Below are 24,914 nucleotides of genomic sequence, written 5' to 3' on the forward strand. Positions count from 1 at the left end.
AGATCTGGTTCTTGAAGATAGCGAACCAGCCTGAGGCTGAAAGACTGCGGTAAGGATATCGTTCCTTCAAGTAGCGAAGTGCGAGCGTGTCTGGTCATTTGCCTTGAGTGGTCGATCGCGTGTTTGATAGTCTTGAATTTTTGTTTAATCCAGGAACACTGTGATATTAAACTTACGAATCGGTTTCCGATTTATATTTACTTATCTTATTAATTTTAATATTATTGATGATTTATATAAGTTCTTTTTATTTCAGTGCTTATTGTATATTCAGGGGGCTTCGAATTCGGCTAACTGTTTTCGAGTTTCGTATTTATCCTTCGAAATGTAATGACATAAATCGATTAAAACTGTTCGTTCAACAAACGCATTCTACCTCCATCGTATTACAAACCGATCTTTATAATGTAAATCGGTTATAATGTTTTTTCGTTAACTTGCAAAACGGGGAAGATTTGCACGACGATAACCCTCGTTATTCTCTTTCCGCGTGTTTTTACATTTTTAACGAATTCATTTCGGATTTTTTTTTTTAATTTTTCGACGTGACCGGTTGCAATTTGTTTTTTCTTTGACGCGCATCGTTTTATTATACAGGAGTTTACAAATCGATCGTACACGTTGAAGATTTCTTTACGCGCAATGTATTTTGCGGTAAACGGATAGAAGCTGTACATCGTGGTGCGAACTTCGGCTAAATAGCGGCGATTTATCCGTGCGGGACGAAAATAATTTTACCTATAATTTACGTTAAAAATTTAATCGTCTAACTAGGAACAGGAAAGCGCTGGCCGTTGCAGATTCAAAATACTTTTAAACATTTTCCGGTCGGGGGATTTGATCGAAAAGGCCTCCGGTTCGATGTTTTCAACGGTCGGAGTCGAGTCGTTTAAAAACGGCAGCTTAAGCGTCCTCTTTAAATTTACTCGAGTAGAGGTTTTTGAACGATAGAACAAGTATAAATAAGCAGATTTTTTTTATATATATATAAAAATGCGAGTTGTATGTATAACACGGTTTATTTTTGTTTATCGCTACGATATGAAACGGTGTTATTAAGCTTCAAAATTATCGGCAAAATACTGAAGGCCGCTAGAATATTTCTAATTATCATCGTCGTCGTCGATAATGATAATTATTCGTAATCGTCGATGCTTTTCATTTAATATTATTCATCGACTACACGTAATCGAAACCTTTTTTCTTCGCTTCTTTTTTAACTTTATAAAGTTTATTAAATTAAATTTACGTTTCCTATTATTTTAAGGTTAATCGCGTTACGTCTGATTAGTTGTTGAAATTACTAATTAAAAATTAAATCCTGATCCTCTTGTTAAGCGGTTAGATCTTTTATAGAAGATGGATCGCGAGAGAGAGAGAGAGAGTGAGCGAGAAAGTGAGTGAACGAGTTGTGAACGGGAGAGGAAATGTTATTGTGGATGCTTAATTATACAGCTATAGAAATCGCTTCAGTACGTCCTCATAAAATAATTAATTACTTTAGATCGGTGTTGTAGTAGTAGTAGTAGTAGTGCCCTTTGTATTAATGAAAAAGGATCAATCCGTCTTAGAAAAGTGCTTCGTCTTGTACGAACGTTAAGGCTTTTTATTTAAGTATTGCGTTTTCTTTTTTTTCTTTTCGGTCGTTTCTTGTCTTTATTTAATTTTTTTTTTCTAACTTTGCAGTCGACAGTGTATCTACTTATTATACAGGAAATTGTATTCGTATTCGGTGTTTTATATTTTTTTCTTTGTCTCTTTTGTCGTTTTTTGTTTTTTTGTTTTTTTTACCTACTGTATTTCTAATTTTATTTTTATATCTCTGTTAATCCTGGAGGCTGTATTATACTAATTGTTTTGCCGTTGTACCGCTTCATTAACGGTATAGTTGCGGCACGGTTAATGAAATCTCTGGAAAACTCTTATTATATGTATTATTAGCCGGTTTTTTAAGTCTCTTGCTTGTTTTAGCTATATAAAATTCTACGTTTACTTCATAAACGCTAAAATTAGTCGCGCTTTAACAGTTTATATTATTTTTTTCCCACCGTTACGCAAATAGAATTTTTTTCGTATTATCTTTCTAATATCGCCGTATTACCAGATGCCGGGACATTTGATTTTACGGAAATTTTTATTATTTTTTAAAAACCGTTAAATTCGAGGTCGGTAATTAGGTAACTGAAACTTAAAAAGCCTAAAAAAAATCAACGTTGTAATTTACATAGAAATAATCGTATCCGTAATATAATAAGTAAATAGATAACTCTAGCTACCCTGAAGATTATTGAAATGAATTCGTAAACGAGAAAATCGCTAATAAAAGATTTTACTGAAAGCGTAAGACTAGGAAATTGGAAATAATAATAATATTTAGAAGTTTAAAATTAGTATCGGGCTCGTAAAAAAATCAGAATTGCGACAACGCTTGGAAACCGCTCAAAAAATTACTTTATTTTTAAAAATCGAACGAGGAATTACGTCTTCGTGAAACTTAATTTTAATAACGATGTTAGAGGACCAATAATATCTAATCTCAAATCAAAATGGCCATCTAGATTTCAAGTGTAATATTTTAAACGATTTTAAGGGTTCATTGTATGTATATGCCTTAAAAACTAGTACGTTCCAAAAACGTTCATATCGTTGATCGGATTACATTCCTTCGATGAAACGGATCTTACAACCGATTAGAAGTCAGCTCGACGTACATAAAATAAAAGTTTTCATAACATCGCCTACTTATTTAGCAAGGTTCGTTTTAGAAACTAAACTTATAGCCTGTCGGGAACGGTTTAATGCTCCTTGAAGAGTTATAAATTTCATTTAAAATGTCCTTCGGAAATTAAAACCGAAGCGGAACAGTTTAATGTTTATATTTGTCCGGGTTTATCTTTCACAAAATGTAATTGCGGCTGCGCTAATTCAAATTAAAAGTCGATGCGATATAGAAACGACAGTACTCCGGCGTAAAGCTTGTTGATCTGAACTGTTTACTACCAAATCAAATCGTAATCTTTCATTTCCCGATAAGTCATCGTCGCCTATATCAACGCTTAAATCGCTATCGCCATTTACGGTAATAAATAAGATGTTTTTATTTTTTTGACACGGTCGCACCCTGATTTCTATTCCGCGTTTGTAATTGAAATCGCTCGTTAATATTAAAATTATATGTTCGCTACGTACTCTCTTAAAACCGCCCAAATTTTTTCAATCCGATTTAATTCCGGAGAATAAGCAGGCGATCTCAAAGGGCTGACTTTTCTCGGCTAAAACCGAATCGATTTTAAACAATTTAACGCGCGGTTTATGCGGTTTTATAAACCATACGATTCTGATGTCAACATTGTACTCGTAAATGACAAGTTGTTTTGTATAAGCCGATCGATCATCACGGCTGCTTTTCGCGGGATAGAGGATCGTTTTACCCGCCGCTCGTAAGTAACAGAACTCATTATCGTCACGGTATTTTCCTGTTTCGGTACCAGATTTAAAAATAAGAAGCGCGTTCTTCACTAAACTATTTTCGTCATGATTATTTAGCGTCACGCTCGCCTTAAGAAATCGGAGCGGCAAGGATGCGGTCAAAGCCGTCACTCCACGATATCGGTTTGGTACGATCGGCGTTTACATACGATTGTCCGTGTAAATTATCGGTCTGCGGTTACGGTACTCGTTAATAGAGCTCTTAAATCGGTTCCCGATTTCCTAATTTTTTTATTAAAATTTTTATATTATATATAGTTTTTTCCCCGTTTGAACCCCGTATCTTTGATAATAAACCGTAAACATCTAAGGCTTCCTTGAAAATTGATTTTCTCTTTTACGACCGATAGTTTTTTTTTTAACCTCCTGGACCACCGTTAGGTATTACTTAAAAGGATGAGACGAATGAAAATTTTTGTAGCGTGTGAAAATGTTATGCCCGACCGGGATTCGAACTCGGGTCCTTCGGATGAACGGTCGAGACGTCACCACTCGCGCCAGGGAGGCCGGCAGGGTTCCCGCTGTAGCGAAGAGGAACATTAACGTTAAAGACTGTCGGGGGCTCCCTTCCTACCTGCGCAAACTGTGTCCGTACTCGAGAGCCAGCCAACCACGATTTTAAATCGGAAGAATGTTCTGCGTTTACTTCGGGAACCTAGTTGGAAAACAGATAATAGCGGTGCAGTCTTTATAATAACATCGTCTTCATAATCTGTCTGAAGGTTGATCGTATTAAATTTATTCTTATGTTTATATACGCGTATAAATACCTTTCTAAAATGTCATAACCCTTATTATTCATACCCGTGTTGGATTTTTTAATATCTACTATTATATTAATATATAATGAACTTAGGTTAGTTTATTATATATTTTTAAATTTGTCTGAATATATGATATTGTGTGCTTGTTTTTAATCAAATGATCTGATACATTCGAAAAACCCGGTTTACTTTATTATAACTTCTACAATGTTCCGTGAATCTGGTTTTAAAAGATGTAATGCTTTTACCAGTATAAATACGGTTACTATCATTACATTCGATTTTATAAATACCACTCAAATTGTATACATAAGAAGGATTATTACATTTATTACTTGTTAGGTGTATTTTATTCGTCTGGTATGCAGGTTTAAACTTTTATAATCATAAACTTTTGTAATGCGTTTGATTATTTTGTCAAATTGTTGTATTGGTACAGAGGATTATGGTTCATAAAAGAATTGATTGAAAAAAAAAACATATATATATATATATATCTGTGAAACAATTAAGACGATTAAAGATTGGACGTGTTTACAGTAAATGTGTATTCCACACTCAAAACCGACGCTAAGCCGAACTTTTCTTTTTTCATTTTCAACCTTCTCCCCCCCCCCTTCATCATCGCCCGATATTCGTCTGTATATCTTTTATTTTGTACATTTCGTTTCTTATTTTTCTACCGGATCCGATTTTCAGTTATCGATAGTGTGCAGCGTGTATGTGTACGCGGAATAAATAGGTCGCTAAGGATTACGGCAAGGGTCAATAATCGAAAGGGAGATGTAAAGCCGTCGACTTGTTTGTTTCCTTTCTCCAGATTATGTTTGTAGACCGATAGAATAAGAACGAAGGGGTAACTCGATCGGTACCAACGTCATAGTAATTTATTATTCGTAGCCCGGTTCTTCATTTTTCACAAAACAAGTTCTTTCGTTTTTTAAAGAAAACCTTTTAGTCGCGCTGTTGTCTTTTATCGTTTGTTACTTTCGTCTATTTTTTTTGACATTTAATGTAATTTTTTTCCCGGTCGTTTAAAGTTCTGTTTTTATGTTTAAGAAAATTTAGTGACAAATAACAATAGCAGTGATTTTACATTTTCACGCTATTCGGTTCTACTGTTTTACATATCGGATTGCATTTTAACTGTACTGTTATTTCTAGAATAATAGCGGGAAGCGTAAACTGTTGTTATTTAAAAAAAAAAAATTATTTTGAATATATCGATGCTTCACTTCTTTAAAACTGTCTATTGATATTGATCTTATTTTGTACTTGCGCAAGACATTTTTAAAGTTTTTGGATAAATCGATTTCATACGTATTAATCAAATCGAGATATAAAGTATTAAATGTTTCACGATCTGCAAAATTTGATCGTGTTTTCCCTTGGATGTCGAAAGCTATACCGTATAACTAACTATATAGCTAAAGATGAAAAAGTATAAACTCCTTTGAAAAAAGAAACAAAATTGCGGTTTTTATATCTAATTTTTTTTTCTTTTTTAAAGAAGATATATAAAAATCTGCTTTTAATATGGACGGCCGACTCAAAAAGTCGAAATTCAAAAAAGAATCTGAATATATATGTAGCCGTATATATTTATTTTTTTGCAAATTTTAATATATACTGAATTTAACGAATTTAATCCTTTCGCGAAATTGAATTAACAAAGTGAAAATTATTTTTTTACACAATAATAAATAATTATTTTAATTTATTTCACTTTAAAATACAAAAAGAAATCGTCGTTCGTAATCGATTATAAAAGATCCGAATATAACCTTACTGTATTAACGATATCGTAAAAACTTCTTTTAAGGAAGATAAAGATCAGAGACCGTTTACCGTCAAGAAAGTACTCCTCTGTATTCCCGTTCTTTCAGATCGGATATGTAATACTGTCTAATCAGAATACGTTTTAAATTAGCTAAACTAATTATGAACGTAAACATTGTTATTTTAAACGAGTCCTTAATTTATTTCAGTAAACTGTTTAAACCTCTCTTATACAGAGAAACGTTCGAGCTTGCGATAGCCTACAGATTTATTTGGAAACTGGGGTGCGATTTATGATAAAATAAAGGCATTTAAAAGAGATTTTGCAGTAATAAAGTTTACCTCTGATCATCCTACAATACGTACGTAGATCAGTGCGCCGTATAATAGTTATTTATAACACACATATATATCGAGACTTCTTTATAAGATCGATTTATTATTAATAAATAAATTTTTAAAAATAACGCTACATTTGGACCGGTAAGTCGATTTACCGGGTGTAGAAGCGATTAAATTTGCGGTCCGATAATATCAATAGCTCTTAATAACGGTGGGTTCGTAGTTGGTGACGCCATCACTTATAGTGAAAGCAGTATTTCTCTCTCCTTATCTGTGCGCACCGACCCGCGCATAGCGGATTATTATTTCGCTCGAGGTGTACTGTAGAATTATCTTGCAAAGTTTTCAGTTTACTCGATGTTAGAAATAAATCTTTCGGATTATTGAAATAAAAATTTATTCGAGCCTAGAACCCACCCTTCTGTCTAATCGTGCGACCGCCGGACAGATATTTTGTAAATAGTTCCCGAGTAGGTCTAAAAAACAGATAATTTCCGCGAAATAAGGAAGCAAGGATATTAAAAAGAGTCGTTTAAGTGCGAAAGGATGATCCGCAGAGTCGCGTCTGGATAAACCCCCCTGCCGCCTGATATTTATTTTTAATATTCTTTTACGTACTCCAAACGATGAGAACAGACTTAGAGAAAGATATATGATTTAATCGTTAAATATATCGTTGAAAAATATTGTTTTTCTTGCTGAAAAACTTCAAAAACGAGGTGCTCGAAGAAAGACTTGGTTCCTCTCAGAATGTCACCGGTCCTTCTGAAGGATTTATCGATTCATTATTGAGATTCCCTCTTGCTATTTCGACTGAGATTTCGTAGTATGTTTATTTCAACTATAAATTTTAATCTGGTAGTCGCAAAAAACCTACGTCGGAAATTACGTCCACTGCTGATCTCCGCGGCGGAATGGTAGATCCCGGTTCGAATCGGAGTCAGACACGGCATTTTTCGTACGATAAAAAATGTCCATTTCATATTCCCGTGCACAAGCTTCGATCTTATATGGTGAATTAATAAAAAATAAATAAAAAAATTATTTGTCTTAATATTATGGCAATATTATTATCTTAAAGGCAATATCTTAATATCTCAATATTAAGAAATTTTGTTTCTGTTTGTGTTAACCGCTTTAACTCTCATTCAAATTGCGGTTAAATAATAATAAAGTGAAATACATTATCGCTTCCGAATGATATGTATTTTTTCTGGGATGTGATATTATACATCTACATGTAAAACGTTTATTGATGGTTTATTTTTTTTATTTACCCGTATCGATTTATATTCTCCTTTTTTGACACAAACACACACATATATTAAAGACTTGATTTTTTTTTCTACCTGATGTACAAAAATCCGGAACATTGCTTTTACAAATTTTTTCATTAGTCCTAGCTTGATATGGAAAGGGGGTAAAAATATTTTTTGGGTTCGTGAATAATATTTTTCCCGTTTTGAGTTAAGTTGTCTCGTTTCTTCCATTCTATGGTAAAATAATGTTTATCCCTAGCTCGGCTGTTGCGTTCGCAAAGAAAACACATGTACTTAGTATACCCTAACTGCACACGCAACAAAATAGCTATAACTTTCAAATCACCACGTATGTTCCGCTATGTTTTTTATAATATATTTTTTCAAGAACGTCTTTCATCACATCTTATGTTTCTTTAAAATTAATACCTTAAGCGATCGGTATCGAAGGATATTTGTTACCGTTGTGTAGTAGAACCACTTTTAAACTATACTTGGACGAATCTATGAAAAGCCGCCAGTCCTCAGGTTTATGAACTTGTCCTAAGTGCAACATCAGCTCATTAATATTTGTGCAATAAACCAAAATATTTTCATCGATAAAGTACTGAGAAAGTTTTTTTTGTCGGCTTCGAAAGCCTGAAATTTTTGTATTTTTTTAAAGTAAATTCCAGTCTTGCAGTTTAATCCTAACAGTTCAGCTTGATTTTTGATAAATTTAAATTCCAAACCAAGTCATTTAATTAACCTTGTTAAGTCTTTTAATAAAAATGTTAAAGGATTTCAAAAGTGGTGAGTGATATAAATATTCTGAGTTCATGTTCATTTTCAGCATCGGAAACTAGATTAAAATCATTTATCTCGTGTAGGAAACAAAAGTTATGTTTATCAGTATTAATTTTAGTGTTATATTTTTGCTTCTTCAGGTAAGCTTGTGGCTTGTTGATTTGCAAATAATTATTTCACAGTCACTGGTAAGTTTTAACATAAAACTTTACTACAATTTTTTAAATCTTTCCTAGCAAAACGATAAATATAATTTTAGAGTATGTTGTAATGTCGCTTTCTCTCTCTTAGTATTTAATAGAGATGAGTCTTGTGTGAATTCTTCTAAAGCTATCTAGTCTGATCATTATATTACTCATTATGTCCTCTTTGTGCAACTCATTTTACTTCAACGTGTGCAACACATATGAATTTAATTGTTACATTTTACATAAATAATCTGTCGTGAAATAGTCAGACCTACGTTGTCTCATCTCAATTTAATACTTTTTAGAAAGTAATTTATATGTCACTGATGGCAATACTATAGGCCAGTAGCCCATAGGTAAGTTTGCTGGTTTCCCTGGTTTTAAAATGGCTACTACCTTCGATCTGTAGGCACGCTACCGGTCTGCATTACGTCAGTGAACAATCTGTGAAAAGCCGCCAGTCCTCAGGTTTATGAACTTTCCCTAAGCGCAACAATATTTGTGCACTAAACCAAATTATTTTCATCGATAAAGTACTGAGAAAGTTCTTTTTGTCGGCTTCGAAAACCCGACATTTTTGTATTTTTTTAAAGTAAATTCCAACCTTGCAGTCTTCAGCCTAACAGTTCAGCTTGACGTTTTGATAAATTTAAATCTCTAACCGAGTCATTTTATTCACCTTGTGAGTGGAAGATAATTCAAATTCAAAATCGTTGTTTTCTTCAGTACTGCCCGATTTCTTCATCGCTGCTTTCGAAATATATATTCACAGGAACTGGAATAATTTCACTGTGAGGTACAGCTTGATTGCGGATTGCAATGGAGGATATTTTACAGTACGTTTAGGTTTTTTTTAGAAATTCCAGACGAACTTTTTAAACGAAAGTAACAGTCGGTTACATGATCCTTCGGTTCACGCCATAACATAGGTACACCAAATGGCAAAACCTTCCGTGAACTACCGAACAATTAGTGATTGATTATCAACCCTCCGGGTTGGTCTAGTGGTGAACGCGTCTTCCCAAATCAGCCGATTTGGAAGTCGAGAGTTCCAGCGTTCAAGTCCTAGTAAAGCCAGCTATTTTTACACGGACTTGAATACTAGATCGTGGATATCGGTGTTCTTTGGCGGTCGGGTTTCAATTAACCACACATCTCAGGAACGGTCGAACTGAGAATGTACAAGACTACACTTCATTTACACTCGTACATATCATCCTCCTGTATTAATTCCAACGATTAATACAAACAACTTAGCTGTGTTTTTAGTTACATGTTTTGATCTGCACAGACATGATTAATATTAATCTCATCCATGAAGGCTCACTTTTCAGTATTAGATATGAAGTCATAATATGTGACTACGGTATGGTTTAATTCTTTGTCTAGTATTGTTTATTTACAAATTAAAATTTACGTTAACATAGTTAAACAATAAAAAATGAGCTAACAAAATACAATATAGGAGCTTAAAATGTTAAATATACGTTGTCTGTCTGTGTGTCTGTGTCTGTCTGTCTGTCTGTCTGTCTGTCTGTCACGTAGTAGACAGAAAGTTAACGGTTTTAAATTTTAAGAACTTTTTTTAAATCGGGTGTTTATTTTTTCTATAAATTTGGTTTTATTAGGATTGGAGGTGGCAATTATAATTCATAAAGGATAAGTATTTTATTATATATAAAATATAAATTTAAAAAAATTGTATTTATTTAATTTTATTATTATTTATTTATTATTTAAATATAAATTTATTATATATATATATATATAACTATCGGATTATATTTATGTGAATTTTGTGTTATCCGGATGAAATTAATCGTCAACCTTAATCGCAGAAATAAGGGAATTTGTAAACTTTTAAAATTAATTAAATTTTTTCCGTTAAAAATCTAAAATGTAATTTTTAGATATTTTAGTAATGACATTTTATAATGGATTAAAATAAAGAGCTTCAGCTGTTTTTTTTTCACATTTATTCTAGTTAGGTTTTTGATTGTATTTTTCCTCGAGAATAATTCTCGATAGATAAAGGAGGATATGTAAGTCGTAAGGTAATAAGTTTTTATTTTATCCTTAATTCGTTTGATTTTTCATTAATCTTCACACATTGTAGTACAGCTTTGTCATATGCAGTAGCGACCCTTATTTATGAAGCGATTGTATATGCAGCTTGTTAGCCCATTACCGATGCAAAACGTGTTATTAATAAGACTCCTGACTGTAGAAGAGAGAGGGTGGATAGAAGACTATTTCGAATGCGCATTCGTGTTAAAATATAGCTTTGCGATCGACTTACGGGGTAAGGATTGTACGATAGCATTCCGATGACTGGTTTTCTAAAGTTGAGAAATAGAGGGGGTTTCCCGTCGCCTTTTTCGCCGAATATACCAATCAGCACGCCAAACGTACGGAATCGCGGGTGATATTTTGTCTCGCATACGACACCTTCACTCTGTTCATCAATAGGACTGGTTGTACGGTAAACAAAATTATTTTTAGAGAAAGCGATTCTGGTACTTCTTGCATCTAAATTATTTTGTACGCGTCGTAATCGTATCGCTATGACGGGTAATACGAAAGCTGCCGACTATCCGTTAAATGCACGTCTTCGATTCGGTAAGTAATATATATTAAAATGTATAACTATTCTATTTTCGAGGTGAATTTCTGATATTTTATTTTATCATATTTCTGAGTTTATTTTATTTTTTTAACCGAAGTAATCGGCAGGCGAGTCGTTTACGTGATATGTTAAGGGCGTTTAAAAAGAAAAAACCGTTCTTAAATGTACTCGTTAAACTAATGCACCTTAAGAGGGTATCAGGGACGATATCTTAGGGAATACTTCGTAAAAAAAAAACTATTTAAAAATATAAAGGCGAAGAAAATTGTCATTTGTATCGCTATTTTTTTTATTTCTAAAAAAAAACTCGCGTAAGAAAAGAAAAAAAAAGATGAAAGTAGAATTTAATTTTAAGTAGATTCATTAAATTGAGTTTGCACATCCCGTTCCCCCCCCCCCCCCAACGTGAAGTTAACTATAATCGACTTAATTTATCTATTTAACAGATCGTTTAGGGAGGAATCTAGTCGATTGTTAGTAGTAACCCGTAATTATAAAAATTCAAGGTACATTTGTTGTATGCGTATATATTGTAAATCGAATGAAAAGGAGCAGGAACCTATCGCTGCGGCATTTTTAAGTCGGTGTATATAAAAATAAGTTACAATTATCCCCTGCAGTTACAACTTCGTTTTTCCGTAACGGTAGTTAATAGTTAACGGTAATTAATACTCCACTTTGTCAGTAGTATTTGACTGGAAATACTTCCGGACGCTTTGGTGAAAACCGGATTTTCTTATTTACCCCGTGTTAATAAAAAATATATTTCCCGATCTTTAAATTTGATCGTTTTGTTTCCCGTTGTTTTTTATTCGTTTTCTTTTTACTTCATTGTACGAAGTAAAGGAAGTATTCCGATCGCGCAAAATTTTGATTTTCAGATTTCAACGGAACTATCCATTTTGACTATTTCGGTGCGACGTCTTTACGTACATATGTGTCGCGCATAACGATTGATTTGCCGTAGGATGTTGAAATTTTGGATTTAGGACTGTCGGAACATCTAGTTGTGCACCTCCCTTTTTGTTTGCAATCGACTGAACCAAAGGTTTCAAAAAAGCCCAAAATCCCCAAAAATTTGGATTCTGGTCTTTTTTTAACCGAATAATAAGCCCTCATCGAGAGCATTTCATCGATATTTATAAGCGGTACTTATTTTCGTCGGTTCTAGAGTTATAGCCAAATAGAATTTTAATTAGTGAAATATTTGGATCTTAGGGGAAGGCACATCGGTTCGACTCGGACTTTATCTCCTTTTTTTATTTTTATTTTTTTTTAATTTAAATATATTGATTTATTAATAATTATTAACCGGTGATTGTAAAAACATTTTTACGGTGAATAATAATTCAATAACAAAAACAAAAAAAAATAATGAAAAAGTATCGGTTAGAAATAAATGTACTTTTCATGTGTTGTCCACATCAGATTTTTTATTTTGGTATTTTTGATAAGTTTTGTGTTAACAAAGTAATTGACGAACATTTGGGAGAATTTTTGTCCTCTTTAGTTAAAATAAAACCTTTTATCAAAAAAGTCAAGTAAGTGTCTGTGCATATGCGCATGCGGGTGCACGTACAGTGTGAAGTACATTCACTGTACGTAAGTTCATATGCACACACTAAAGCGCCTCCTTTGTCGTTATTATTATTAGCGTGTTACATCTTTATTACATTTTTGAACCGAAAAGTACGAGTTTACTAAATACAACGATCGAAAATAGTTAATTAATGTGTATTTAATAAAAACTCTTTTGTTCGCCTCGAATCTTTGTTCCTTCATTTTCATTTTCCTGTTCATTATATTCACCGTTTTATTACCGCGTTATTTTCAAAGTCAAAATTGCCATTCGATCGTTTTTTTACATTATATAATACAGTACAACAAACTACAATTTTTGGTGCTTTCTTGATAGATACTCAAATGCGATTCGCCAGTACTGGAAAGCGTCGCTTGATTTGGCCAAAGCATCTTCCTACGATGAATCTTTCTTTGGCGTGTAGACGAATAAAATGTTGCTGTTAACGCGTTGCCAGAAGGTTTGAACGGTGTTATTATCCGGGGTGAAATCCCGTACCCGGAGTCCCCCGATAAGCGCGTTGAGATGTTGTACTGCGAGTTAACGGATCTAACCGGGCTTCGCCGCCGTATCCCGGCATCATAGACACTTCCAGCCGCTCAGCGCTTGCACTGGTAAATGCTTCATCCCCGTTACAAATAGGTTGTATATTAAGGATCGGCGTACCCTTCAGGGTTAATATAATTCATCCTCGTATCGCCGTGGTGTCTGTCTGTTACTGTCTGCGTAGTTAAACGTCTGTGCCTTAGCCTTATTTATTTCTCGCTTTTTCTGTGGGAATTGTATCCGATTATTCGCTTTAGCGATAATCCTGTCGTAAAAAAGTTAATCGTTTTACTCTCAGTAGAACGATCGACACCAAAATCGAGTGTAATCCGACCGACTCGGAAAACGTGGGTCACCAACGAATCTTAAAAAAATTCGTTTTTTCCCTAGACGATAGAACATTTCCATTTTCAAATCTTAGTAGCTCCTTATTCGTGTTAATTTTTATGGCTTTTTTTGGGATGCAGTTTTTCCTCTGACGAAGCGTTATAAACATCGCCGTGGCTACGACTAACTTAAAATCGGTCTGCTCTTCGTCAGCGTTAAAAAAAAGGATAATTAAAATAAGATGAGCGTTCTAGAACAATAGAAGGCTGTTCCTGTTGCGCTGAGGCTCCGTGCTGAGCTAAGAATGACATGAAGGGTGTGGCAGTGCGAGGTAGAAGGTTGAGAGAACAACCGGCAAGTTGCGACTTGAAAGATAGTGATTGCCGCACTATAATTATGACTACCCGTAGTTGTACGTTCAGTTTTTCCGGATACGATAACTACCTAGATGCAGTATTTGTTTTATTCGCTTCAAAGCTATCGCTACACCTTAGATTCTACTGTGAAGTCGCTAAGTTTCATTGACTTGACCCGTTTAGTCGTTCTTAAAAATTACAAGTATCTCGTTTTGAGTCGTCCGAAAAGAGAAGAGGGAAACTGCGTGCCCCGTTGCTTATTTTTTTGTATGACTTCATCGACCCAAACGTACGGTTGAATGTCTGGATGCCAAGATGGTGAAATGTAGGCGATTTTTTAGCCCAAATAGTGATATTTTTATTGTGTACATATACTTTTATGAGACGGGCTGTACGGTGAATATCGTTACTATTAGAGAAAGCACATCTGAGGCTGTCGGCGCTTGAGATGTGCTTTTCAGTGCATCACAATCGTAAAAAAGATCGTGTAGAGTAACAAATTAACGATCCTTCCTCTTTGTGTCGTGCGATAACGGGTTGTATACCCCTAATTCAATTAAGCAAGGGTGGGTGTTATTTATTTCACATTAATGAAGATTCTTTACACCTTTTTAGTTGTGGCTAAACCACTCGTAAAACGCTAATTGTTTTGCGGTGTTTTTCTTAATCGCATACGTTATTCTCTCTCCTTCTACCTGTTTTTTTTTTTGTCTGAAACCCTCTACTCGCCTAGCTTAATTTATTATTTTATATGCTAGTTTATGTCTCCTTTTTAGGTATTTCCTTTGGTTCCCCTTGCAGCTCCATTTTTTTTTCTCCATTAAATCTGTTTAATAAAGATTTGCGAGTAGAATCTAAGGTATCTGATATAAAGTTATTTTACCCCTAATATATATCGCTCAAATAGTAACCGTCTAATTTTACTTTCTTTTTCTCTTCTTTCTTCTTTTTTCTCTTTTCTTTCTGTCTTACTATTATGATTCGATTAAAGAGATAATTAAATAATTACGTTTTTTTCTTTCCTTAAGTTCCTGTCGTGTGAAACTGTAAATTGTATCGCTTCTAATGTTTATTATCTTTTTATGATTTTCTCTGCAGTCGAACCACTGTTGTGCGAATAGAAAGTTATTTTCTTTATTAATATTAAATTATCGTTTAATAATTTCACTGAATCGTTTCTCTTTCAGCACGCGCTTTATTAAAAACATTTTTGAGAAAGAAATCGTATTTGACTGACGGTAAAGTAAAGTAACGGTGGTTTGTGTTAAAATATTATCGTAATAAAGCTTTATTGATCGAGCGAATTTGTTTTAATTTTATTCCTGATTTTTATTAAATCCCGTCTTTCTTCGGTTAAAAGTAGTAGTAAAAGTTAAAAGAAATTAATCGGATAGTAGTTAAGTTCTTGTTTTCAGATCCTACATATGGTTCTGGGGACTTACGACTCGTGTAGCCTGCTTTGGAAAGGGTTCGTCAGGCAGACGTGAAAAATTTTCCGGTACTTCCGAATTGATTTCTTGGGATAACTCGGGTCGCACTGTTCTAGTTAGAAAATACTGATGGCATCGATCGGCAGTTCGGACCTCTTCCTGGAGAATTCATATCGTCTTAGCGAAGAAAATAAACGATGCCAAGAAAGAAAACCGCTTTTCGATTTTATTAAGGCTCGGTTTGAAAGTGTATATTCATTTACGCTTAATCTTTCTAAAAATTGAAGGAAACAAAGCAGTTCCTAATTTACGACGACCTTTCATTATCCGATCGAAAAAAATATTTAACCTTTTACTTATATTTTTGTCACTGTTGCGACAGAAATAAATGAAGAATTTTTCATCGTCAAAGACCGGTATATTTCGGTTACTAGCTACTACTGTTTTGTCTTTTGTAAATTAGTTTCTTTTTCGTGTTTCTATAAAGGCTAAGTTCTTTAATTGCGGCTCCGGGTGGCGACGCCCTCTGGCTAGACGGGATGGAGAGCGAAGCGAGCTCTGCGATCCTAAGGCAGGCTTCGGGGTTTAAGCGGACCCCGGGTTCCAGGCTAGACATTCGGACCGACCGAAAAGTAAATTAAAAGCTATTCAATAAATACGTAATATCGGTTGTATTTAATGATAAACCGTGTTTTTTAAAAATCAACTTTTTCAAGAATATTAAATTATTTTTAACCAGTTATTTTTGCGTTATCGTTGACTTAGGATTTTTTCTTGTTATGAATCCCGTACGATTAGAAGAAAAAGGTTTAAATCCGGTCGGTTTTTTTTTGTATTTATAAATAAAATTGTACGAATTGTTTTATGAAAACAATTAGACAAATACGCTTCGGTAATACTATTTTATCGTTGTAGTCATCATAGTTACTCGTTCGTTTAACAAGGTCAGAATTGTTAGCTATAAAAAAATGTGATTTAATACGCGGCAAGGGTGGTGGTAGTCGTGAAGACAACAATACGTTTCTTACGTAATTAACTGTTTTATTGTCTAATTAGATTTTTTCGTTAATTTTTTTAAATTAATTTAATAGTTTATGAATCGAAGTTATTTTGACTTATAGTAAAATAATTTATTACGTTGCATAAATAAAATATTAAGTGCGGTACTGTATATGAATAATAAAATAGTCGATACAACAGTGTACGTGTGTATGAGTCATAGTCGGGTAAACCTACTCTTTTTTTTTTTTTTATTTGCTGGTGGTGGGAGACATAGCTTCGTGAAATTTCGTGCCGCATTGTACGAAGGTTTACGAGTTCGTGTACCTTCGTCTGTGTTGCGTTGCGAGGTGACGACACCATCAGTCTGTTCGTGGAGTTGGTATTGACTTGTGGAGCTGTACAATGTTTTCTCGTAGAACCGTGTCTTATTTTTAATTTTTTTTTTTTGTTTGTTTTTAATTTGTTATAATAAATAGTGTCGTTTATCGGTGTGTTATTATTTGTTTCTTTGTAATATTTATTTATTTATTTACTCGGGGTCGTGGATACGTTTTTAAGAATAGGTATTATTTTTATTTAATTTTTTTAAAAATACTGTAATACATACACACTCACACACACACACACACACACACACACACACATCGTTTTAATCTTTATTTCTGTTTGTATTTTGTGGTTATGGATGCGTGTTAATTTTATTGTTTTAATTTTAATGTTTTTTTTACGTCTTGCCAGTGTTTCATTTCCACGTCTACATAAATCATGAATAATTATTTTACCATATGCGGTTTGTTTTCCGTTCTATTTTTTATATTATTGTATAATTTACGTTTACGGATTCGGTTTTCCATTTGTATATACGACTAATATGTATTTTATAATATTAAATTATCAATTTAAATCTATAACGTAACCCTATCGGGCTAGCGTGTTATTTTTCATAATAGTAAGCTTATAGAATTCAGTAGAAATTCTATATCTTTTTTCCGGTAGATATGAATTTTTGATAGCATCTTTATAATAACATTTATATTTTAAGTATTTTGCGGTTACATCTATTTGATTTTAATAAATAATTTGCGCTCGTATGAAAAGATGTAAAATTGGTATGTCGATTAGTAAGTCGATTTTATTTTCGTTCTTTGTTTGATATGTTTTTTATTTTAAATGCATTTTTTCTTTTGCTTAATAATTGTTTATTATTGTAGTTAAAACCGGTTAAGATCGTTTCGGAAGAAGTAGCGTTAGTGCAATTTAAATACCGCATAAAAAACCGAAGCGCATTTCAACTGCAGTGCGGTTTACATTATTAAGCTAAGCTATCGGTTGTGTTTTTTAAACTTAATAATACAAAGAGGTTTAAAAGAAACAAGGAACTTGTTCGATGTTGTGTTAACGTGTAGTTAGGATCTTTTGTGGGCATTAAATTATGCGATTATATGTTATATTCGTTTTTAAGATTTAACTCTTTATAATAGCCCATCGTTTTTTCTTTATATATATATATATATATATATATATATATTTTTTTTTTTTCTACTCTTGATAAAGATCGCAATTAATTCGTGCATTAACTTCAATATTTTATTTTATTGCTCTGGTTTTGTATAATCACTTTGCGGATTCAAAAAATGTAGTTCATCATTATCATCGCGCGACTAAAACTTGGAAAAGGCTCTTTTTATGTCGAACGAGATAAATTGTGACCGGTCTGCACTTGTATTTTCTTCTGCGTATGAAAAAAAAACGTTTATCCCCCATAATAAGCTCATTGTTAGAGCAAACCAAGCATGCATGGCAAGTCCTTCGGACGGTTTGAACGGTCGTACTTGAATCGCCTACACGTATTTACGAGCTCGAGGTGAAATTAAGTACGGCTGATCTGCCGGCAATTGTAATTCTCAAATTGTTGTTTGGAAATTTTTTACAGTCGCCGATTCTGTAATTTAGTGTATAATGAAAATAATTTTTTGAAATACAACTTTGAAGCTGTTAAAAGTGCCGTCACGAACCCTCTAGAATTAGCGATATTCAAATTTAATTACGTGATGACGTACATTTAAATTTCATTCCACGACCGTCGCTCCAGATACGGTGGTTATATAAAATTTGTTCGTTTTGAAAATACGCTGTTTTATCTTGATCGGTTTGAATCCATCTTCCAAATTAAATTCACGGTTCGTAATCGCATTGTAAAACGTTCCTGTATTACATTTAGTTCAGGACGAGACATGCGTATTACACGACACAGACGTATGTGTCGCACGACACGCGTCGAGCCTGTAGTCGAATTCCTGCCGTACACGTTGTAACGTCGGATGATTTAATTTAATGCGATCGCCTCTGCGATGCGAACACGAAAAAAGTCGCAGGGTGCGAGGTCGGGGGAACGTGGAGGCCGCCGTCCTATTGAAAAGTTGGACCTTGATAGCCTGTTCTAGGTGTGTACTTCGTAATGTAAAATCTAAATTTCGCTCGAGCCATAACGCATACGATTTTGCTTTCCTTATGTTCGGAAACTACCGACTGATGCGCGTAGCGGATTGTACGCTCGTTGAAATCGTCGAATCCTTTAGCGCATCTAAGTTTTAACTCGACACTACTTTTTCAAATAAGCAGATCCTTTCACCTCACCCTCTGAGTCGTTAAATTCCCATCAGGGGTACAGATATAATAAGGAGAACAATAGAATTATCATTCCAGTTTGATTTACGAATTAAAATTTACTTTTTTAACGTGATGTTATTTTGGTCCGTTATCAATTTGTTATCGCTCGTACATATCATTCTGGCCGGCATTGTTAAATAACGTTCTAATCTATTATATTAACCTTCGGTACTGATTTTTGTTATAAATCTATTCAGATTTAAATCGTTCTGATGTTGAATTCAACGAAAAGTGAAAAATGCAGAGTATTTAAATGAAAATTTGAACGTTTGGTGAAATGAAATGTTTTCAGAGTACTAAAAATCTGTTACTTTATGTATATATTAAATACCCCCATTACCGCATAAACGTTATTTATTCTGTAATCTTTATTTTTTATCGCCGTTAGTTTTTTATAGCGAATATTATTTTTTGCGTATACATTCTTTTTTATACTTATTTTTTAAATCTACACCAACTAACTATATTAAGTTCGTAAACGAAAGAAAAATTAATTTTGTTGCGTTCATTAATCATTATCGGGCGGTAACGTATGTAGAGAAAGGAGTATTTTTTGTCGGCTAGGTTTTCGACCGGTTTGCTACTATTAAATACTTGTGAACGATTTTTACTTTAAATATGTTACGCGTAGGTATATTTATGTTTTTTAATTTCTGGTCGCCGCAAGTCTTTCTCCCCGGCCCACCGGGTTGATCTAGTGGTGAACGCGTCTTCGCAGATCAGCCGATTTCGAAGTCGAGAGTTCCAACCTTCAAATCCTAGTAAAGGCAGTCTTTCGTCCCATTAATACATCGATTTAACGATACGGTTAACCGTGCAAATTTGCGCTACCTATTGTAAACTTAACCGATAGGTTAATAACTATTCTACATGCCCTTATGCATTTTAAGGTAAAGAAATTATGAACCGTAGTGTTTTAATAATAAAAATCGTTCGAGTTACTTAACATTGCGATAAGAAAAAGGGCATTCTGAAAAAGAAAATTAAATTTTACAAAATCGTTAGATTCTACGTAATTAATCTCGCTTTCGGCACCCCGAGTAAGATTAACTAATAACTTGCAGAATAGTTTGTAACGCTTAAAAATTTCCTTTCAGAACCGGCCGTATCGTTTGACCGCTCTGAACCGAACGCGTAATGTTTTGTAAAAAAAATTTGTTACGGCAACACGAAAAAAGCACCCTGATTTTTTTAAAAAATATTTCAAGAAAAAAGTTTCGGATAAGTAGAATAAAATTTATTTACAAATGTTTAAAGCCGCGCTTTACATTTACCACTTCCGGTAGTCTGTGTGATATTAAGGAGTTCCATCGAATTTTTAATCTAAAGATTTATTTTTCAAACGGAAATTTAAAAAGAAAAAACAGCTTTGTTTTATTAACTCTTAGGTAAAAAAGACATTTTATGTCCGAATTTTGGGGAAAGATCTGGCGAGTGTAGTTCGGTAAGATAATATTATCAAATATTCGGATATAATATGCCGTAATATCAACCGAAATACGGTGTAGAATTTCTTTTCGTTAAATGTTACGCTTTGATGCTGTCGTGTGTATTATAAAAGCATTTATTTTCAAAAATTTGTAAAACTTTTTTACCCGGTTTTAATTTCTTATTTATTAATCGTTACGGTGGATAATCTGATTTATTCGTTTAACCAAATAATATAAAGTCATACCCTACCGGGATAATTATTTTCAGTTAGCTTGCGATCATAATTAAAAATAGTTTATTATTGAATTCTAATCATAATATATTCATTTTTCTTATTCTTTATTTTCGTTTCGTCATTCGCCTTTGTGTTTTAAAAATACAGAAGGTCGGTAGTTAAAATGTATTTTGCTTTTTTTTAAATCCGATTATACCTCTTCATTGTAGTTTTGTTAGTTTCTTTTCTTTTTTTAAAATAAAATGCCAATTTCTTTTCGACTTTCTGAATTCTTTGGTATCGTTTCATTATCTATTAGAAGTATTTTATACTTCAAAATCACTTCTTTTCCCCTTTTATTTTACAAAAATTTCATTACGTACTTTCTGTTCGATTTTGAAAACGCTTTTATTTAGAGGGAAAGGTTATATTGTTACGATTTAGTTTGATGCGTGTGTGTATTATGTGTAGAAAGAGAGTAGTCTGTCGGACTTTAGTCGGCATTTATTTTGTCGCTCTCTTTTTCTTTGTTCATTTACTTTGTATCTTAACGGTCCGTTATATCATTCTCGCTACCTCTCTCTTTCACATTTCTTCATTTCGTGAGAAGAGGTAATGGTTTTAGCTTTTCTTTACTAAATAAGTACACGTTGCTTGGTAATTTATTCGTTCGATTTTAAGTTTTACGAATTTATTCTTAAATTTTTGTGTTCGTGTGTGTGCGCGCGCGCGGGTTTTTTCACGTCTGTGTCTGGTTTTCATGATATTTTGTTTATAGTACACCCATTCTGCTTTCATAGTTCATTTAACTACGTTTTTCTTATCTCCTTTTGTTAATTTATGTATGTTTTTTTAATTTTTAAATTAACTTTTTTTTAAAGAAATATTTAAAAAATTGAAATTAATATAAAGTTTGTATCTGTAAGTACTAAAACAATATTAATAATTGTTTATATTTTTTAACTTTAAATTTAATTTCGCATGTACAGTTAATACAAATTATGAGTTAGGGTTTTATTTATTTGTCTTTAACCGGTTTGTATATTTATTGCAAGTTATTTTAGACCCCTCTACCTTGCATGGTGGTTGTATATACTTTAATAGTATGTTCTTTGTGTATAGAATATATTTTTAATTACGTGTGTGTGTGCGTGTGTATATATATATATATATTTGTGATATTTTTTAAAATAATTTGATTTATTTTTCTAGTACGATCTGTTTAGTTAACTTTCATTTGTTGGTAATCGTACGGTCGGCATAACCTTTGATTGCACTGAATCTCGGTTAAATGTATTTAATTCTGAATAAAATTCTTGCGTTTTTTTAAAATTATTTGTATAATTTGTTCTCTGCGTTCATCAAAGGTAAATTTAATAAATTTGTTTTGAGGCGATGTAATCTAGAAATAAACAAAATGAATTGAATTGTACTAATTAGCCAATTTTTTTTTCGAGGAAGAGTTAGCTTTCGTTCCTTATCAAACATTTTCAGAGAACCTTATTTCATGCTGTTGTATGCGGGTTAGGCTTCGAAAAACGTTTGTTGTTCGTAATGTGTCGGAAGAGTATGCGTGATTTAAATGTGTTCGTATATTTTTTTTTAGCGCGCGCGCGTGTTTCTAGTTGCTCAAGTATATCTGTTTTTCCTTTCAATATGTATGTATATGATTTGTGTGTGTGTGTGTGTTTCGTATTGGTAAGTATAAGCTATTTTCCTTTCAATAGAGTATGACGATGATCTCCCGGGACTTTCAAAATATATTCTTCTTGTGAAAATAAAGAAAAAAGTTCGTATAAACATAAGTTCAAAAATTCCTCGTTTGCGAGTTACGGCTAGTGAAAGATTTCGATCGGATTTCAGCTACCCCGGTGAAACGAGGTCGCACTGAAATTTTTAGGGCATTAATTAAAGGGCAGAATTAGGGATTTATTGTGGTTTTTGACATAAAAATCTATTAAAAGAGATCCCAGGGTCGTTAACTCAGTAGTTTTAGAAAACTGATGGTGAAAACTAATAAATTGAGGTAAAAAGCCTGATTTTAATTGTTGACGTACAGTAACTTTGTTAAATCGGTGACAAACGCGTAAAACGTGTAAACAAAACTTGTAGAGAATTTAACGATAAACAAAATCGTGTAATTTAAGTCGAGTAAAACAAGAAAAGTTAGAAAAATTCGAATTTTATTTAGAAACGGGGTGCGTCACTACTTTTATTAATGACAGAAATACAATATAATATTTGAAAAATTATAATTTCAAAGTCGGCAATAAAATAACAGCCGATCGACAATCCCCAATACTATATTGATGTTTAAATCGTTTTATAAGACACATTAAATATATAGAGCACTGTGAACCGTGCTGTCTGAACGTGATCGGTTTGCCGTTGAAGTAATGCCGTACATATTTCCAACAGAGGAACGCCGATACGATATTCATTTGAGTGTAACGGTAATGCTACAGCTGCTGCAGTAGAAAATGAAATACGTTTTCCGAATTGGAGGATTCCAAATCCCAAAAAAATTAGCGCGGCTTTTCGCAGTTTTCGGGAATCGGGTTCACTACGCGGTATTCGTACCGGCTACGAACACGTATTCTGTCCAACACGATGCAGTTCAGCGCATCCCAAGTGTCAGTACACGACGTCTTTTTAAGCGGTTCGGAGTTTCGCATTCGACGGTTTGGAGGACACTTAAACAAAACAGGTTTTATCCTTACCGTAAACGGTCGGTTCAACCCGAGGAGGCGGTCCGCTTTGCTTGGACTTCTGCGACCGGTGGAATAACAAGTACGTTTTGTTTAACGACAAGAAAATGTCACTCGAGATGCCCTTAACCGCGTTGAACATGCACGGGCGGAAGTAAATCCTCGTAAAACGGTGGAAGGCGATTTTCAACTCGGATTTAGCGTTCACGTACGGTGCAGCTTTCTTCACTCTCAGCCGTTTAGACCGTTCACATTACTCGGACGCTTAGATGCCGAGGTCAACTTGCAATTTCTGCATGAAGAATTGCCGCAGCTGCTTGAAGATGTTCCTGTAACGCCGAGGCGCAAAGTATACTTCCAGTACGACGGCTTTCCTCCCCGCTTCTTTTTCTTTTACGTCGTTGTTTCCGCTCGCTTAAATCAGCATTTAGTAGGTTTCAGCACGGCCTGATTTCACTGTGACAGCTGAAATCCTATCGAAATTTTTCACTAGCCGTAACTCAAACGAAGGATTTTAGGACGTACTTTAATCAACTTTTTCTATTATTTTCACGAGTAGAAGAGATTATGAAAGTCCCGGGAGAACTTCGTGATATATCTGTACACGTATATGATTTTTATGGTTTATTGTGTGTGTGTGTGTGCGCGCGCGCGCACACACACACACACACACACACACACACACACACACACACACACACACAATTTTTACCATTAAATGTTTTGGTTAATTGAATTCAGTATGATTTTTTATAACGTTTTAAAATTGTTATATTTGTCTTGTTTCATTAGATCGCCGGTAGATGTAATTTGTGTGAATTTTTGTGACCTGACCGTGTGAATGTACCATTTTGTTATACCAGCGGGGTTACATCCGAAATTAAGTAATACTCGCGCTTCCACCGGCTGTATTTAGAATGAAAGCTAACTCAAATTCATTTAAAAATTGTTTAATCTCTAAATGCGGTTGCGGTCTTATTTAATGCGTTATCATCATGCGGTGTAGAAATTTTGTTATTTTTAATATTATTGCAATTATTTACTCAAAAATCGAAACCTTTTTTTGCGATTCGATTGCAATTTTTTTAATATTATGTTGATTTTATTTAATGTGTATACTTGTAAATAACTTTTTTAGTTTCCATTTTAATTTTTTATTAGCTTTAATATATTTATAAAAGTAGATTTTAAAACGTCAGGATTGTCTTTGGTACATTATTTAATTTACATAGTTTTATCGGTAAATAGTTTTTCCAGATTTACTTTGACTTGAAGAAAAAGGTTTAAATACAATAGTTTTTTTTATTTAATAAAGTTCTTGTATAAATTAGAATTAATGATATCAGGAGTCTATTACACCCCCCCCCCCCTTATTAATGCATTTCCTTTAACTATTTGTTAAAAACGTTGATACTTGT

General features: G+C 33.6%; 1 protein-coding gene across 7 annotated transcripts in view; it reads left to right on the top strand.

The window, feature by feature from the left end:
* Klc (kinesin light chain) overlaps positions 1–24,914 on the top strand; it is a 394,284-nt gene that overhangs the window by 51,300 nt on the left and 318,070 nt on the right. Inside the window, exon 1 of one of the 7 annotated variants that reach the window (XM_075377624.1) lies at positions 16,809–17,036. The exons of the other annotated variants lie outside the window; for them this stretch is intronic. The gene's annotated coding sequence lies outside the window, so the exon portion shown is untranslated. Of the gene's footprint in view, positions 1–16,808; positions 17,037–24,914 lie in introns of those variants that run through there. 7 annotated transcript variants of the gene reach the window in all.

This window comes from Lycorma delicatula, chromosome 10 (assembly GCF_047948215.1).
Source record: "Lycorma delicatula isolate Av1 chromosome 10, ASM4794821v1, whole genome shotgun sequence".
Classification (NCBI taxonomy): domain Eukaryota; kingdom Metazoa; phylum Arthropoda; class Insecta; order Hemiptera; family Fulgoridae; genus Lycorma; species Lycorma delicatula.